The sequence below is a fragment of the Dama dama genome, chromosome 12, assembly GCF_033118175.1.
Source record: "Dama dama isolate Ldn47 chromosome 12, ASM3311817v1, whole genome shotgun sequence".
NCBI lineage: Eukaryota > Metazoa > Chordata > Mammalia > Artiodactyla > Cervidae > Dama > Dama dama.
The window spans coordinates 78,726,544-78,742,789 of record NC_083692.1 but is presented as its reverse complement, the minus strand read 5'-3'; the positions used below and the strand labels follow the sequence as shown (position 1 = coordinate 78,742,789).

General features: G+C 42.0%; 1 pseudogene; it reads right to left on the bottom strand.

Moving 5' to 3' along the window:
• Positions 1-3,597: 3,597 nt before the first annotated feature.
• Positions 3,598-4,364, bottom strand: LOC133067075 (T cell receptor alpha variable 18-like; annotated as a pseudogene).
• Between the last annotated feature and the right edge of the window lie 11,882 nt (positions 4,365-16,246).

Below are 16,246 nucleotides of genomic sequence, written 5' to 3'. Positions count from 1 at the left end.
TAGCCCCATGAGGGACAGGTGACCTTACTTAGGAAACCTGGTTCTTGAAACATCTTTTTACCTCTTGTCACTTCTTGCTTTAATTCAACTAAGTATTTTTTTTAGAATGTCAAGTTTAGATGCTGAATATATTAGCCAGACACTCTTCATTCCAGAGGCGTGTGTGTGGTATTTATCTGTCTTCTATTTATTTATTAGGGATTCAGGAATCTTAATGGAAAGAACTGTTTGCTCACTGTCTGTCAGCCTGTTTGTCTAGTTCCCTGTGTAATTATTTGTGCTAGTGAAGTGAACCCAGCAGAAGATTTAATGGGGTCATTTCATAGCTTGTTCTTTCCTCTAGGATAGGGTTTATTTTATGCAAAGTCCTACTATATTATGGTAAGATGTCAAAACATTGTTCTTTGCTGACATAAACCATGTTAAGGCATGGAAACGCTGTGGCTGCAGACAGCTGTGAGGTCGCCTTACACGGGCTCTCAGGGCAGTGCTGTCAATCCAGGAACAATGGTTGTGACTAAGTCAGTTGAACTCAAGAACTGCTGCTGCTGCTGCTAAGTCGCTTCAGTCGTGTCCGACCCATAGACGGCAGCCCACCCGGCTCCCCCGTCCCTGGGATTCTCCAGGCAAGAACATTGAAGTGGGTTGCCATTTCCTTCTCCGATGCATGAAAGTGAAAGTGAAGTTGCCCAGTCGTGTCCGACTCTTAGTGACCCCATGGACAGCAGCCCACCAGGCTCCTCCATCTATGGGATTTCCAGCCAAGAGCACTGGAGTGGGGAGCCACTGTCTTCTCTGGAACTCAAGAACAGGCTTCTTCAAATCTCTACAGCGATTTTCTCACCAGTTAAAATGAATTTTGTTAGTTCTTACCAAAACTGGGATCATTTTTAATGCACAATTGTTTGCTAAATTGTTCTTTTTGCTTGTTTTTTGTCTGCACCAGGTCTTAGGTTAGGCTTGTGGGATCCGGTTCCCTGACCAGGGATCGAACCTGGGCCTCCAGCAATGTGAGTGCAGAGTCCTATTCACCAAACCAACCCTCCACCTAAAATTAGAATCTTGAGTTGAAGTTATCATGTTGGCAGGACTCTCTGGCTCAGCAGATCACCTAGATTGTCTTAAACTCTTGTGCATTTTCAGGAATCCCTAGCTTCCAGCATTCATTCTGGAAATTCACAGGGTTGTCTGCAATGTGGAAACCAAAATCAGATCCAATTCCTATCTCAAATTGCTTTCAGTTGATTGAGAAGCAGATAAGCAAAAAAAAAAAAAAAAAATCCCATTCCCTGTCTGTACTCGCACTAGCCTTAACCCCAGTACATGAAATGAGGGATCAGACTGGAAGTAGAGAGCTGGTGCAATTACCACCAGGGAAATTAAACCTGCTAGAATACTTTTCTCCCCACCGTTAAGATTTATTTTTGTTCTTTCATCTCCCTCTCCATTTCTAGGCCTCTTTATTAAGATGTTGAACTCCCAGGGCACAGGGGGCCAGCCCCCAGTGTGCAGGACTCTAGGATGTCAGGGAGGAAGGCAGTGCTCACCTTCAGGTGAGTGTCCAGACCCACCCTAAGTGACGATGGTGAGTACATCTGCCAAGACCATAAAACTACTATAACTATTAAACTCTGCATTTAAGCAGTTGTGTCTATAAATTGGGTTTCCCCAGTAGCTCAGCAGTAAAGAATCTGCCTGCCAATTGAAGAGATGAGAGTTCAATCCCTGGGTCAGGAAGATCCCCTGGAGGAGAAAATAGCACCCACTCCAGTATTCTTGCCTGGAAATTTCCACGTACAGGGGAGCCTGGCAGCTACAGTCCACAGGATGGCAGAGAGTCAGACGCCACTTAGCAACTGAGCACCAGACACAATACACACAGGCCTGTAAGTTATGAAATGACAAGGATTCAGTGTCCTGGCCACACCTCACAGACTGCCCAGCAGTAAAACCTCCATCTCTTCCCACCTGCTGTGCCCACCACTGTCCTTCCAGAAAGTCTGCTCCCGGAAGTTGCAGACAGGAGTTCAGCCTGAGAAGATGAGGGGACTCTGTGCAATGGGCACGACTGTAGCAGGGACACAGAGCGGGGACCAGAGTGGCTCCGCATTCCGCTCACGAGCAGAGGAGTGTGGAGATGCTCCTGCTCGCTGAGTGGGTGGTAATTTCTCCTAGTCTCCTGAGCAGGTGAAAAGCCCACTCCTCTGTCAAGACAGCTTATTGTAAGAGTACATAAATACTTCCCCCACGTGTCTGAAATACTACCAATTGATGAATTAATTTCCCTGCTTTTGCTGTTGTTCAGTCCCTAGGCCATGTCTGACTCTTTACGACCCCACGAACTGCAGCACGTCAGGCTTCCCTGTCCTTCACTAGCTCCCAGAATTTGCTCAAACTCCTGTCCATTGAGTCAGTGATGCCATCCAACCATCTTATCCTCTGTCACCTCCTTATCCTCTTGCCCTCAAACTTTCCCAGCATCAAGGTCTTCTCCAGTGAATTGGTTCTTCACATCAGGTGCCCAAATATTGGAACTTTAGCTTCAGCATCAGTCCTTCCAATGAATGTTCAGGATTGATATCCTTTAGGATTGACTGCTTTGATCACCTTGCAGTCCAAGACACTCTCAAGAATCTTCTCCAAAACCACAGTTCAAAAGCATCAGTTCTTCAGCACTCAGCCTTCTTTATGGTCCAACTTTCACATTAATATGATTACTGGGTAAACCATAACTCTGACTATAGGGACCTTTGTCGGCAAAGTAATATCTCTGCTTTTTAATACACTGTCTAGGTTTGTCATATCTATTCTTCCAAGGATCAAGAGTATTTTAATTTTATGAATGCAGTCACCATCTGCAGTGACTTTGGAGCCCAAGAAAATAAAATGTATCATTGTTTCCACTTTTTCCACATCTATTGGCCATGAAGTGATGGGACCAGATGCCATAATCTCACATTTTTGAATGTTGAGTTTTACTCCAGCTTTTTCACTCTCCTCTTTCACACTCATCAAGAGGCTCTTTAGCTTCTCTCTGCTTTCTGCCATTAGAGTGGTATCATCTGCATATATGAGATTGTTGATATTTCTCCTGGCAATCTTGATTCCAGCTTGTAAGTTATCCAGCCCTGCATTTCACCTAATAAGTTAAATAAGCAGGGTGACAATATATAGGCTTGACCTACTCCTTTTCCAAATTTGAACCAGTCCATTGTTCCACGTGCAGTACTAACTGTTGCTTCTTGTCCTGCATACATGTTTCTTGGGTATTCCCATCTCTTTAGAAATTTCCACAGCTTGTTGTGTATCAGCAGGATACACAATCTTGGCCTGAATTTTAAAAACCAGAGGCTAGCTTCCAGGTCGCACAGTCATCCATTAACAATAACAATGTGCCTTGGAATTTTCATTAACACATTGTAAAATATTTCAGCATATTTCTGAATTGTCATTGAAGAGTTAATATCACTTTAAGGTATTCTATGCCATCTGGGGGCATGTGGATGGGCTGAAAACAGGCATTTCTGGAGAAAAGCACTTAGGTTCCTCTTTACACTGTCCTGCCCGATTCCTCTCTGTAGGGCAACCCAAGAATTCCTAGGTCCAATTGGCTCTGAGGAGCAGACCTGGAAGAGCTTTGACAAGACCTCTAGCATAGCACACTGGAGAGAGAAACAACACCCCCTTCCTGGTCTGCCCACAGCCGGAGCCCCATCTGCATCTGGGTTTGCGCTCAGCTCCCCCTGCAGCCCTCCATCACTGTGTCACTCAGAGCACAGTAGTACACAGCCGAGTCTGATGCTTGCACTGCCTGTTTCTGCAGGTGGAAGGAGCTGTCCCTCTTCACAAGAGTGGCCTGAAAACCTTCATGCTCTACCTTCTTGTCTGCTGTGAAGCTCTTCAGGAGGAGTTGAGGAGCTTTGTTGAGATGCTGAACATACCAGAAAAGATAGGGAGTAAAATCAGCAGTCTGGTAAGTGCAGTTCAGGGTCATGAGAGCCCCCTCTGAGACAGTCACTGGGCCTTCTGTCTGGTTCACTGAGTCACCATTGGTCCCTCCTACAAGAAAATCACTTTGTTATGATAGAAATGCACAGGAGAGGAGTTTTCAGTCAGAGAAGAAAAACAAAACTTACCTACAGTTATAGGAAAGTGAAAAATCATTAAGCTTTAGAATAAAATGCTACTTACTGAATATTAAGATGATCAGAAGAACTGAGTGAGTGGCAGAATGCATGTTCGCAAAGGAAAACGGTCCTTGTTCCCTGGAATACGCCAGTCTAACGAATCTAGTCTCCATCTGGATGTTACAGAAGCTCCTCACTCAGACACGGAGAGCCCCTTTCTGCACAGCAGCAACATTCTGTCTTGTAGGTGCAAAGTTGGCAAGTGAAACCAGCTCCTGAACACGAGGAACCGCATCTGAAGGAAGCCCCGCCCTCTGGTGGTGGTCGTGAGAATTGCACCACAGTCAGGTCTGACCTATTCCTCCTGATAACAGCTTGTGGGATTAGATACAGGAGAATGGGACAGGACCCTAAGAAGAGAGTCCTAAACATAAACGTGCTTAAGGAAGTATTCTATTATTACTTCCATAATTTTTTGCATGGCACAGGTATCTCTAGCTTCACAAGAAACCCCAGTTACAATTTCTAGATGGAATAGTCAGAGGTTTCTTCCTCGCGTATGTCTCGGATTCCTGGGGGTCAGAGCAGGATCCCTCTGTGTGGAAAGTGCTTCTTCCTCTCCCCAAGTCATTCCTCTGAAGTAGTTATATTCATGTTGACTCTGTCAACATGCCGTGGAGAAAATGTTGTCTAAGGCAAGTGTCAAATAATGTGTAGTTAAATGATAAGGTTATTATCCTGATTTATCTAGGAATGACAGATTTGTAAAACACAATAAAAATAAAATATGTGACTTTTTCTTCACTGATAATGGTAGAGTTGATCTTCCAACTAGAAAACTATTTTTGGACCTTGAATATCAGGTAGCACAGAGATAAGGAAAACAGGTGAGATGAGCACTAACATTGGGCAGCTTACTTCATGGAGGCAGCTTCTAGGCACCAGTGCATGAGGGATTTACCAAGAATAGTGCAGCTGTCTCACTGTGGGATTGAGACAGAATAGGAGAACGGAGATCCTGAAAAACCTAAAACTTGTGGACCTCTGTACCAGAGAGGAGGAATGTTGACAAAAAAGAGAGAAAGAGAGAGAAATAAGCACAAGGCAGGGGTTGGGTGGGAGAGTGGGGGGAAGTTGGACCATCCTGGGTGACAGCAACCTTACACCTTCCTCATGAGGCACAGGTGACCTTACTTAGGTAACATGGTTCTTGAAACATCTTTTTACCTCTTGTCACATTCTTGCTTTAATTCAACTAAGTATTGTTTTTTAGAATGTCAAGTTTAGATGCTTAATATATTAGCCAGGCACTCTTCATTTCAGAGGCATGTGTGTGGTATTTATCTGTCTTCTGTTTATTTATGAGGGATTCAGGAATCTCAATGGAAAGAGCTGTTTGCTCAGTGTCTGTCAGCCCGTTTGTCTAGTTCCCTGTGCAATTATTTGTGCTAGTGAAGTGAACCCAGCAGAAGATTTAATGCGGTCATTTCTTAGCTTGTTCTTTTCTCTAGGATTGAGTTTACTTTATGCAAAGTCTAACTATAATATGGTAAGAAGTCAGAACATTGTTCTTTGGTGACATAAACCATTTTAAGGCTTGGGGACGTTGTGGCTGCAGACAGCTGTGAGGGTGCCTTACGCGGGCTCTCAGTGTTGTCAATCCAGTAACAACGGCTGTGACTAAGTCAGCTGAACTCAAGAACAGTCTTCTTCAAATGTGCCTTTTTCACCAACTGAGATTTTCTCACCAGTTAAAATGAACTTTGTTAGTTCTTCCCAAAACTGGGATCATTTTTAATGCACATCTGATGCTGAGCTGTTCTTTTTGCTTGTTTTGTTCTTTTGTCTGTGCCAGGTCTTAGTTTAGGCTTGTGGGATCCGGTTCCCTGACCAGTGATCAAACCTGGCCTCCTGCAATGTGAGTGCAGAGTCCCAGTCGCTGAACCAACGCTTTCCCTAAAATGAGAATCTTGAGTTGAAGTTATCATGCTGGCAGGACTCTCTGGCTCAGCAGATCACCTAGATTCTCTTAAACTCTTGTGCATTTTCAGGAATCACTCCAACATTCATTCTGGAAATTTACAGGGTTGTCTACAATGTGGAAACAAAAACGAGACACATTTCCTACCTCAAATGGCTTTCAGTTGATTGAGGAGCAGGTGAGCAAAAAAAAAAAAAAAAAAAAAATCCTATGCCCCATCTGTACTCCCACTAGCCTGGACCGCAGTACATGAAATGAGGGCTGAGACCGAAAGCAGAGAACTGAAGCAGTTACTACCAGGGAAATAAAACCTGCTAGAATACTTTTATTTTCCCACCGTTAAGATTTATTTTTGTTCTTTCATCTCCCTCTCCATTTCTAGGCCTGTTTATTAAGATGCTGAACCCCCAGGGCACAGGTGGCCAGCATCCAGTGTGCAGGACTCTGGGATGTCAGGGAGAAAGGCAGTGCTTACCTTCAGGTGGGTGTCCAGATCCACCCTAAGTGACCATGGTGAGTGCATCTGCCAAGACCATAAAACTACTATAACTATTAAACTCTGCATTTAAGTAGTTGTGTCTATAAATTGAGCTTCCCAGGTGCTAAGTGATAAAGAATCTGCCTGCCAATTGAGGGGAAGAGGTTTCGATCCCTGGGTGAGAAAGATCCCCAGGAGAAGGAAATAGCAACCCACTCCAGTATTCTTGCCTGGAAAATTCCATGGACATAGGAGCTTGGTGGGCTATAGTCCACGGGGTCGCAAAGAGTCAGACAAAACTTAGCAAATCAAGCAAGCCTATAAATTATGAAATGACAATGATTTAGTATTCTGGCCACATCTCACAGACTGCCCAGCAGTAAAACATCCATCTCTTCCCACCTGTGTGCCCTCCACTGTCCTTCCAGAAAGTCTGGTCCTCGAAGTTGCAGACAGGAGTTCAGCCTGAAAAGATGAGGGGACTCTCTGTGCAATGGGCGTGATTTTATTCAGAGATGCAGAGCAGTGACCAAGTGGCTCCACATTCCTGCTCATGAGCAGAGGAGTGTGGAGATGTTCCTGCTTTGGGAGTGGGTGATACTTTCTCCTAGTTTCTTGAGCAATGGGTGACACTTTCTCCTAGTTTCTTCACTCTGCTGCCAAGATAGCTTATTGTAAGAGTGCATAAACACTCTTTCCATGTGTCTGAAATATGACTGATTGATTGTTCTGCCCATAATCCAAGTCCCCGGTCGGGAAAGAAGACTCCTTGAAACAATGCAACTTGCAATAGGGGAATTTATTACTGACTCGAGCCAGGGCCTCCCGCCCTCACCAGGTGTGTGAGGATGAAAGGCCCCGAGCCCCAGTTCTCTCGGTATTTATTAGGTCAAAAAAAGCAGCAGGTAGTTGGCGCAAGTGGATTGGTTACACAGTAGGTAGTTGGCTCAAGCGGACTGGTTACACAGTTGCAAGGTAATTTTTGTTGGCCCAACGTGGGGCTTTCAGCTTTCCCCTGATAGGTTCCCTTTTTTCTTGCTAGGCATATGTTGATTGGCTGGCTCCAGGAGGCCTGATAATTATGTTACCCCAGGAAACCAGGCCTACTCCTATCTAGGCTGCCTGTCATGGCATTAGCCGTGACAGCCTCACGTGATGAGTTAATTTTCCCTGTTTTTGTTGCCATTCAGTCCCTAGGTCATGTCTGACTCTACGATCCCATGAACTGCAGCATGCCAGGAGCTTTATTCTCTCTTTTCTTGACTTTTCCATCCCTTCTGGTTGCTCCCGAAATGCTGCTGCCTAAGTAAGTTCCAAGAGGAGAGCTTCCGGACAAGATATTCCTTCTGAAGGGCCCTGTGGATCAGAGCAGCTCACTCTGTAAATACTGCAGGTGTGTGTCCTTCCCTGTCCTTCACTATCTCCCAGAGTTTGCTAAACTCACGTCCATTGAGTCAGTAATGCCATCCAACCATATTATCCTCTGTCACCTCCTTATCCTCTTGCCCTCAATCTTTCCCAGCATCAGGGTCTCCTCTAGTGAATTGGTTCTTCACATCAGGTGGCCAAAATATTGGAACTGCAGCTTCAGCATCAGTCCTTCCAATGAATATTCACGGTTGATATCCTTTAGGATGGACTGGTTTGATTTCCTTGCAGTCCAAGGGACTCTCAAGAGTCTTCTCCAACACCACAACTAAAAAGCATCAATTCTTTGGCACTCAGCCTTCTTTATGGTTCAACTCTCACATCCATTCATGATTACTGGGAAAACCATAGCTCTGACTATATGGACCTTTGCCAGTAAAGTAATGTCTCTGCTTTTTAACATGCTGTCTAGGTTGGTCATAGCTTTTCTTCCAAGGGGCAAGCATCTTTTAATTTCATGGCTACAGTCACCATTTGCAATGATTTTGAAGCCCAATAAAATTAAATCTGTCACTGTTTCCACATTTTCCCCATCTATTTGCCATAAAATGATGGGACTGGATGCAGTAATCTTAGTTTTTTTTTTAATGTTGAGTTTTAATCCAGCTTTTTCACTCTCCTCTTTCACTGCATCAAGATGTTGTTTAGTTTCTTTTCACTTTCTTCCATCAGAGTGGTGTCATCTGCATATCTGAGGTTGTTGATATTTCTCCTGGCAATCTTGATTCCAGCTTTTGAGTCATCCAGCCCTGCATTTCACCTGATGTACTCCACATATAATTTAAATGAGCAGGGTGACAATATATAGCCTTGATGTACTCCTTTCCCAATTTTGAACCAGTCAATTGTTCCATGTGCAGTACTAACTGTTGCTTCTTGTCCTGCATACAGGTTTCTTGGGTATCCCTATCTTTTTAAGAATTTTCCACAGTTTATTGTGATCCACACATTCAAAGGCTTTAGCGTAGTCAATGAAGCAGAAGTAGATTTTTTTTTAAATTCCCTTGCTTTTTCTGTGATCTAGCAGATATTGGATCTGCTCTGGTTCCTCTGCCTTTTCTAAACCCAGCTCTACATCTGAAATTCTTGATTCATGTACTGCTGAAGCATAGCTTGAAGGATTTTGAGCATAATCTTACTAGTATGTGAAATGAGTGCAACTCTATGGTAATTTGAACATTCTTTGGCATTCATTTACCTGAGATGAGGTTATTAGCAAAGAGAATATCCTGTACCCAGTATGAATACAAACAATACACACAACCCCTGCAATATTTACAGAGTGGGCTGCTCTGATCCACAGGGCCCTTAACAGAAGGAATATCTTGTCAGAAACTCTCCTCTTGGAACTTACTTAGGCAGCAGCATTTCTGGAGCAACCAGCAGGGATGGAAAAGTCAAGGAAAGAGAGAATAAAGCTCCGGTCACTGAAGATGAAATGTCTGCAGGTGAAACTCAGCAGGATACACAATCTTGGCCTGAATTTTAAAAACCAGAGACTAGCTTCCAGATCACACAGTCATCCATCAACAATGAGCCCTGGAATTTTTATTAACACATTGTAAAATATTTCAGCATATACAATCTGAATTGTTGTTGAGGAGTTAATGTCACTTCAAGGGATTCTATGACATCTGGGGGCATGTGGATGGGCTGAAAACAGGCATTTCTGGAGAAAAGCGTTTAGGTTCCTCTTTACATTGTCCCATCCTAGATTCCTCTGTCAGGCAATCCAAGAATTCCAAGGTCCTTGGCTCGGAGTATCAGAGCTGGAAGTGCTTTGACAGCACCTCTGAGAGAGAAACAATACCCCCTTCTGGGTCTGCCCACAGCCAGAGCCCCATCTGCACCTGGGTTTGCGCTCAGCTCCCCCTGCAGCCCTCCATCACTGTGTCCCTCAGAGCACAGTAGTACACAGCCGAGTCTGATGCTTGCACTGCCTGTTTCTGCAGGTGGAAGGAGCTGTCCCTCTTCACAAGAGTGGCCTGAAAACCTTCATGCTCTACCTTCTTGTCTGCTGTTGAGCCCTTCAGGAGGAGTTGAGGAGCTTTGTTGTGATGCTGGACATACCAGAAAAGATAGTGATCTGAATATGTGGTCTGGTAAGTGCAGTTCAGGGTCATGAGAGCCCCCTCTGAGACAGTCACTGGGCCTTTTATCTGGCTCACTGAGTCACCATTGGTCCCTCCTACAAGAAAATCACTTTGTTATCATAGAAATGCACAGGAGAAGAGTTTTCAGTCAGAGAAGAAAAATAAACCTTACCTATAATCATAGGAAAATGAAAAATCATTAACATTTAGGATAAAATGTTACTTACTGAATATCAAGATGATCAGAAGAACTGAGTGAGTGGCAGAATGCATGCTGGCAAAAGAAAACGGTCCTTGTTCCCTGGAATACGCCACTCTAACCAATCTAGTCTCCATCTGGATGTTACAGAAGCTCCTCACTCAGACACGGAGAGCCCCTTTCTGCACCATAGCAGTATTCTGTCTTGTGGCTACAGAGTAGGCAAGTCAAACTGGCTCCTGAACACGAGGAACGGCATCTGAAGGAAGCCCCGCCCTCTGGTGGTGATCGTGAGAATTGCACCACAGTCGAGTCTGACCTATTTCTCCTGATAATAGATTGTGGGGTACATACAGGAGAATGGGACAGGACCCTAAGAAGAAAGTCCTAAACATAAGCGTGCTTAGGCAAACTATCATTACTTCCATGACTTTTTGCATGGTACAGGTATCTCTAGCTTCGCAAGAAACTCCAGTTACAATTTCTAGATGGAATAGTCAGAGATTTCTTCCTTCAATGTGTCTCCAAGATACCCATGAATCAGAGAAGGATCCTCCTGAATGGAAAGTGCTCCCTGCTCTCCTCGAGTTCTTTACCTGAATTAGCTCTGTTCATCCCCAAGACTCAGTCAACATGCCATGGAGGAAACCTTATCTACAGCAGGTCTCAAATAATGTGTGGTTGAATGATAAGGTTATTATTACATACCCTACCATCATAAAATGACACATTTGTAAAAATACTAAAAAAAAAAAAAAAAAAAAAAATTACCGTTACTTCTTTTTCACAGTTAAAGGTAGAATTGACCTTACAACTAGAAAACTGGACAAGATACATGAAACAAATTTTGGACCTTGGACATCAGGTAGCACAGAGATAAGGAAGACAGATGAGATGAAGGCTAACACTGCCCAGCTTACTTCATGGAAGCAGCTTCCAGGCACCAGTACTGACGGGGTTTACCAAAACTGTCTCACTGTGGGATTGAGATGGAACTTTGAAATGTGTGGACCACTGGACAAGAAAGGAGAGATGTGGGGGAAAAAAGAGAAAGAGAGAGAGATAGAGGCAAGGGGGTAGCATGCAGAGGGCAGAGATCCAAGGTGAATCTTAGGCTGAGTAATAATCTGCAATAAAAGAGAGAAACCTCAGGGAGTTTGGTAAACCTTCCTGAAAAAGATCTCCTTTGGGGCCCCTGGACCATACTTGGATGATAGCACTTGTCACATTCTTGTTTTAATTCAACTAAGTATTTTTTTTTTTTTTTTTAGAAAATCATTCTTTTACAAGTGGTTGACCAGTTTTCCCAGCACCACTTGTTAAAGAGGTTGTCTCTTTTCCATTGTATATTCTTGCCTCCTTTGTCGAAGATAATGTGTCCATAGGTATGTGGATTTATCTCTGGATTTTCTATTTTGCTCCATTGATCTATATTTCTGGCTTAATGCCAGTACCATACTGTTTTGATGACTGTGGCTTTGTCATAGAGCCTGAAGTCACGCAGGTTGATTCCTCCAGTTCCATTCTTCTTTCTCAAGATTGCTTTTGCTATTCAAGGTTTTTGTATTTTCATACAAATTGTGAAATTATTTGTTCTAATTCTGTGAAGAATACCGTTGGTAGCTTGATAGGGATTGCATTGAATCTATAGGTTGCTTTGGGTGGTATACTCATTTTTACAGTATTGATTCTTCCACAACATAAACGCGGTATATTTCTCCATCTATTTGTGTCCTCTTTGAGTTCTTTCATCAGTGTTTTATAGTTTTCTATGTATAGGTCTTTTGTTTCTTTAGGTAGATATACTCCTAAGTATTTTATTCTTTTTGTTGCAGTGGTGAATGGTATTCTTTCCTTAATTTCTCTTTCTGTTTTCTCATTGTTAGTGTATAGGAATGCAAGGGATTTCTGTGTGTTAATTTATATCCTGCAACTTTACTATATTCATTGATTAGCTCTAGTAATTTTTTGGTAGAGTCTTTAGAAAATCAAGTTTAGATGCTTAAAATATTAACCAGGCTTGCTTCATTTCAAAGGCATGTGTGTGGTATTTATCAGGCTCCTGTGTATTTATTTTATTAGAGATTCAGGGATCTCACTGGGAAGAACTGTATGCTCAGTGTCTATCAGCCTGTTTGTCTAGGTCCCAGTGCAATTATTTGTGCAAGTGAAGTGAACCCAGCAGAAGATATAACAAAGTCATTTCACAGCTGCTTCTTTTTCTAGGATTTACGTTATGGAAAGTATGGTTGTATTATGGTAAGAAGTCAAAACATTGTTCTTTGCTGACATTAACCATTTTAAGGCATGAAGACTTTGTGGCTGCAGTCAGGTGTGAGGTTGCCTTACACGGGTTTTCAGGGAAGTGCTATCAATCCAGTAACATTTGTGTGTTGTTTTTCAAACTAGGTTTGATGCATCTGATCAGGAGCTTAATCTTATTAATCTCAGTGGCCAACTTCTCAAAATACACAGAACACTAGTTCAGAGCAAATGGTTTAAAAATATTTGAAAAATAAATGAATAAGTGAATGAGTGAACATGTCCAGGTGTACAATGATCTGTTTATGAAGTATAGTCTCTACAAGAAATAGTTCTCAGGCCTGCGGTATGGTGAGCTTCTTCCAGCGGCATGTCTAGGGTCTGAACACAGGGGCATTAAGTATTTCTCGAACTAAGGCACAGTTCTTCATGTAAGAGACCACTCTCATACTGACTATTTAAAAATACTATAGCACTTTTATACATACAAAACTCAGGTTAAGTATAAATGTCTTCGTTTCACAGTTCTTAATCACCAAAGTGAAAGTCGCTTAGTCGAGTCTGACTCTTTGCGACCCCATGAACTATATGGGGCTCTCCAGGCCAGAATACTGGAATGGGTAGCCTTTCCCTTCTCCAGGGATCTTCCCAATCCAGGGATCAAACCCAGATCCTGCATTGCAGACGGATTCTTTACCAGTTGAGCTACAAACAAAGCTCTAGAATATGGAATGGTAACTTATCCCCTCTCCAATGGATCTTCCCGATGTAGAAATCAAACGAGGGTCTCCTGCATTGCAGGCGGATTCTTTACCAACTGATCTATCAGGGAAGCCCATACATACAAAATATAAAGTTAATAAAATGCATATTAAAACATTAATGTGAGGAGAGGAGTGATATTTTGATGAAACTAAAGAGGTGGTGAAAACTCATTAGAAGAAAGCTATAGATTGTGTCATTCAACAATTCACCTGATTAAGATAATTTGGAGCTTAATGCACTATTTGCTGCTGCTGCTGCTAAGTCACTTCAGTTGTATCTGACTCTGTGCGACCCCATAGACGGCAGCCCACCAGGCTCCCCTACCCCTGGGATTCTCCAGGCAAGAACATTGGAGTAGGTTGCCATTCCCTTCTCTAATGCATGAAAGTGAAAAGTGAAAGTGAAGATGCTCAGTCGTGTCTGACACTTAGAGACCCCATGGACCACAGCCTACCAGGCTCCTCGGTCCATGGGATTGTCCAGGCAAGAGTACTGGAGAGGGTTGCCATTGCCTTCTCCACACTATTGTCTGAATTATTGTGATTACTGATTTCCAGTATTTTTACTTCTATTCAAAAATATCCATTTAAGTCAGCATTATATAAATCTATTATTGAACAAAGCATCAAAAAATCAGCACTGAAAAAAATATTGTGCATTTACTGCTACTCTTTTTTCTGCTGAATTGCATGTTGATACATTCAAACTTTTTAAATGTTTAAAAAATATTCTTAAAACTTTTATCCATTTAAAGATCTATGATGCTTTTATTTGTAAAGTGTCATTATTACATTTGTCTTTAATTAGATTTAAAAAAATGACATAACACAAAATCTTCAGAAAGATGGGGAGTATTCTAAATTGGCCCAACAGATGATTAGAAATATGCCTTTATTATTTAATTTGTTGTCATCAAACAAAAAAATCCAAATTGAAAAATTCTAATGTAATTCCTACACCCTGTAGGTTGGCAGACTTTTTTGTTCATAAAGGGTCAAATAGTAAATAGTTTAGGTTTTGAAGTCATACAGTCTCTGCTACAACTATGCTGGTATAGCACAAAGCATCCATGATCAATGCATAAATAAATGAGCATGGCTGTCTTCCAACAAAACTTTACTTATAAACATAAGTATCAAGCTACTTTGCCCTGTGGCTATCATTTGCCAATCCCATCTATACTCCAAGAATTTATCCATAAACCTCTAAAGATTACTTTTTTCACTAAATATTATCATAGCTTTTTGAGGAGGTTTAAAATAAAGAACACAGTAATGGATAGAAAAGAAGAAGGAAATTGAATGATGCTAATGCCAAAGATACTTCCTGGGTGTCTCAGTGGTAAAGAATCCACCTGCCAATGTAGGAGATGTGGATTCGATCCCTGGGTCAGGAAGATCCCCTGGAGGTGGAAATGGCAACCTACTCTAGTATTCTCACCTGGAAATCCAGTGGAGAGAGGAGTCTTGCAGGCTATAGTCCATGAGGTCACAAAGAGCTGGACATGACTTAGCAACTAAACAACAACAACAAATGCCTAAGATACACTGATGCTGATTCAAGAATGAAAAACACTGTTATGGACACTGCCATTAAGGAGATCACAGAGTAGGACTGAAAATAGACCTTACACAAATAATGAAAGAAATAAAAATAAATCACAAACCTGAAAATGCAAAGATCTGTAATTCTATAAATATCCACTAAGCTTTCCTTAGCTACTGACTCTTGGACAAATGTATAAGAATGAGTAGGCATTTACTATGTTTTTAACTCTTTTGAAGCAAGGAAAAGAATTTTAGGAAAAGAAAAAAATAAGAAAATCACCTAAAATTTCTATGAATGGGTTATATAAGAGGAAAATTGTGCTTTTGACAAACTTAATATCAGTATTGTTGGAGACAGAGGGAGAGACAGAGACAGAGAGATTAGGACACAATGAAATGAAGCTGGAGAGGCAGCTTTTCTTTATCCTCAGAGCAAATGCAGATCCAGGTGACTGACAGGCTAAAATCTGCACTCTGGCAAAATCGCTGTCACCATGGTACAAGGGAATACATGGAAGAGTGATGGGGTGTGTCGAGTGTTGAACAAGAGACTAAGATGGATTTTTAATGAGGATTGTGGAGGTGAGTTGGGTTGTGGGGATTGTGACATCTTCTAGAGGACTTTTAGGAAGCAAAGTCAACAGAGCTGGGAAGCAGACTGGAGACAGTATTTCAAAAATGAATATCACTAAACCAACAACAACAACAAAAAACCCTACATGAGTCTTAATATACCCCATATAGAGAGTACAGCAGAAACTGCTATTTGCCTATAGAATGCTAATTTTCTACAATTTCTAATAGAACTACAAATTTTTAAATTTTTATTTTATGTTGGAGTATAGCTGATTGACAGTGTCATGTTAGTTTCAAGTGTACAGTAAAGTGATTCAGTTACATAAACATGGACCTATTCTTTCTTAAACCTTTTCCCACTTAGGTTATTACAGAACATAGAACAGTCTTCCCTGTGCACTACAGAGGGTCCTTGTTGATTATATACTTTATTTTTTTATTTTTTATTGGAGGATAATTACTTTATACTCTAGCGATGGTTTCTGCCATACATCAGCATGAATCAGCCACAGGCGTACACATGTCCCCTCCCTCTTAAACCTCATTCCCACCCGCCTCCCCCCTCCACCCCTCTAGGTTGTTAAAAGAGCTTTGAGTCCCCTGCATGATGCTGCAAATTCCCACTGGCTAACTGTTTTGCATATAGTAACGTATATATTTCAGTACTACTCTCTCAAGTCTTCCCACCCTCTCCCTTCCTCACCGTGACCAAAAGTCTGTTCTTTATGTCTGTGTCTCCTTTGCTGCCTGCAAATAGTTTCATCATCACCATCTTTCTAGATTCCATATA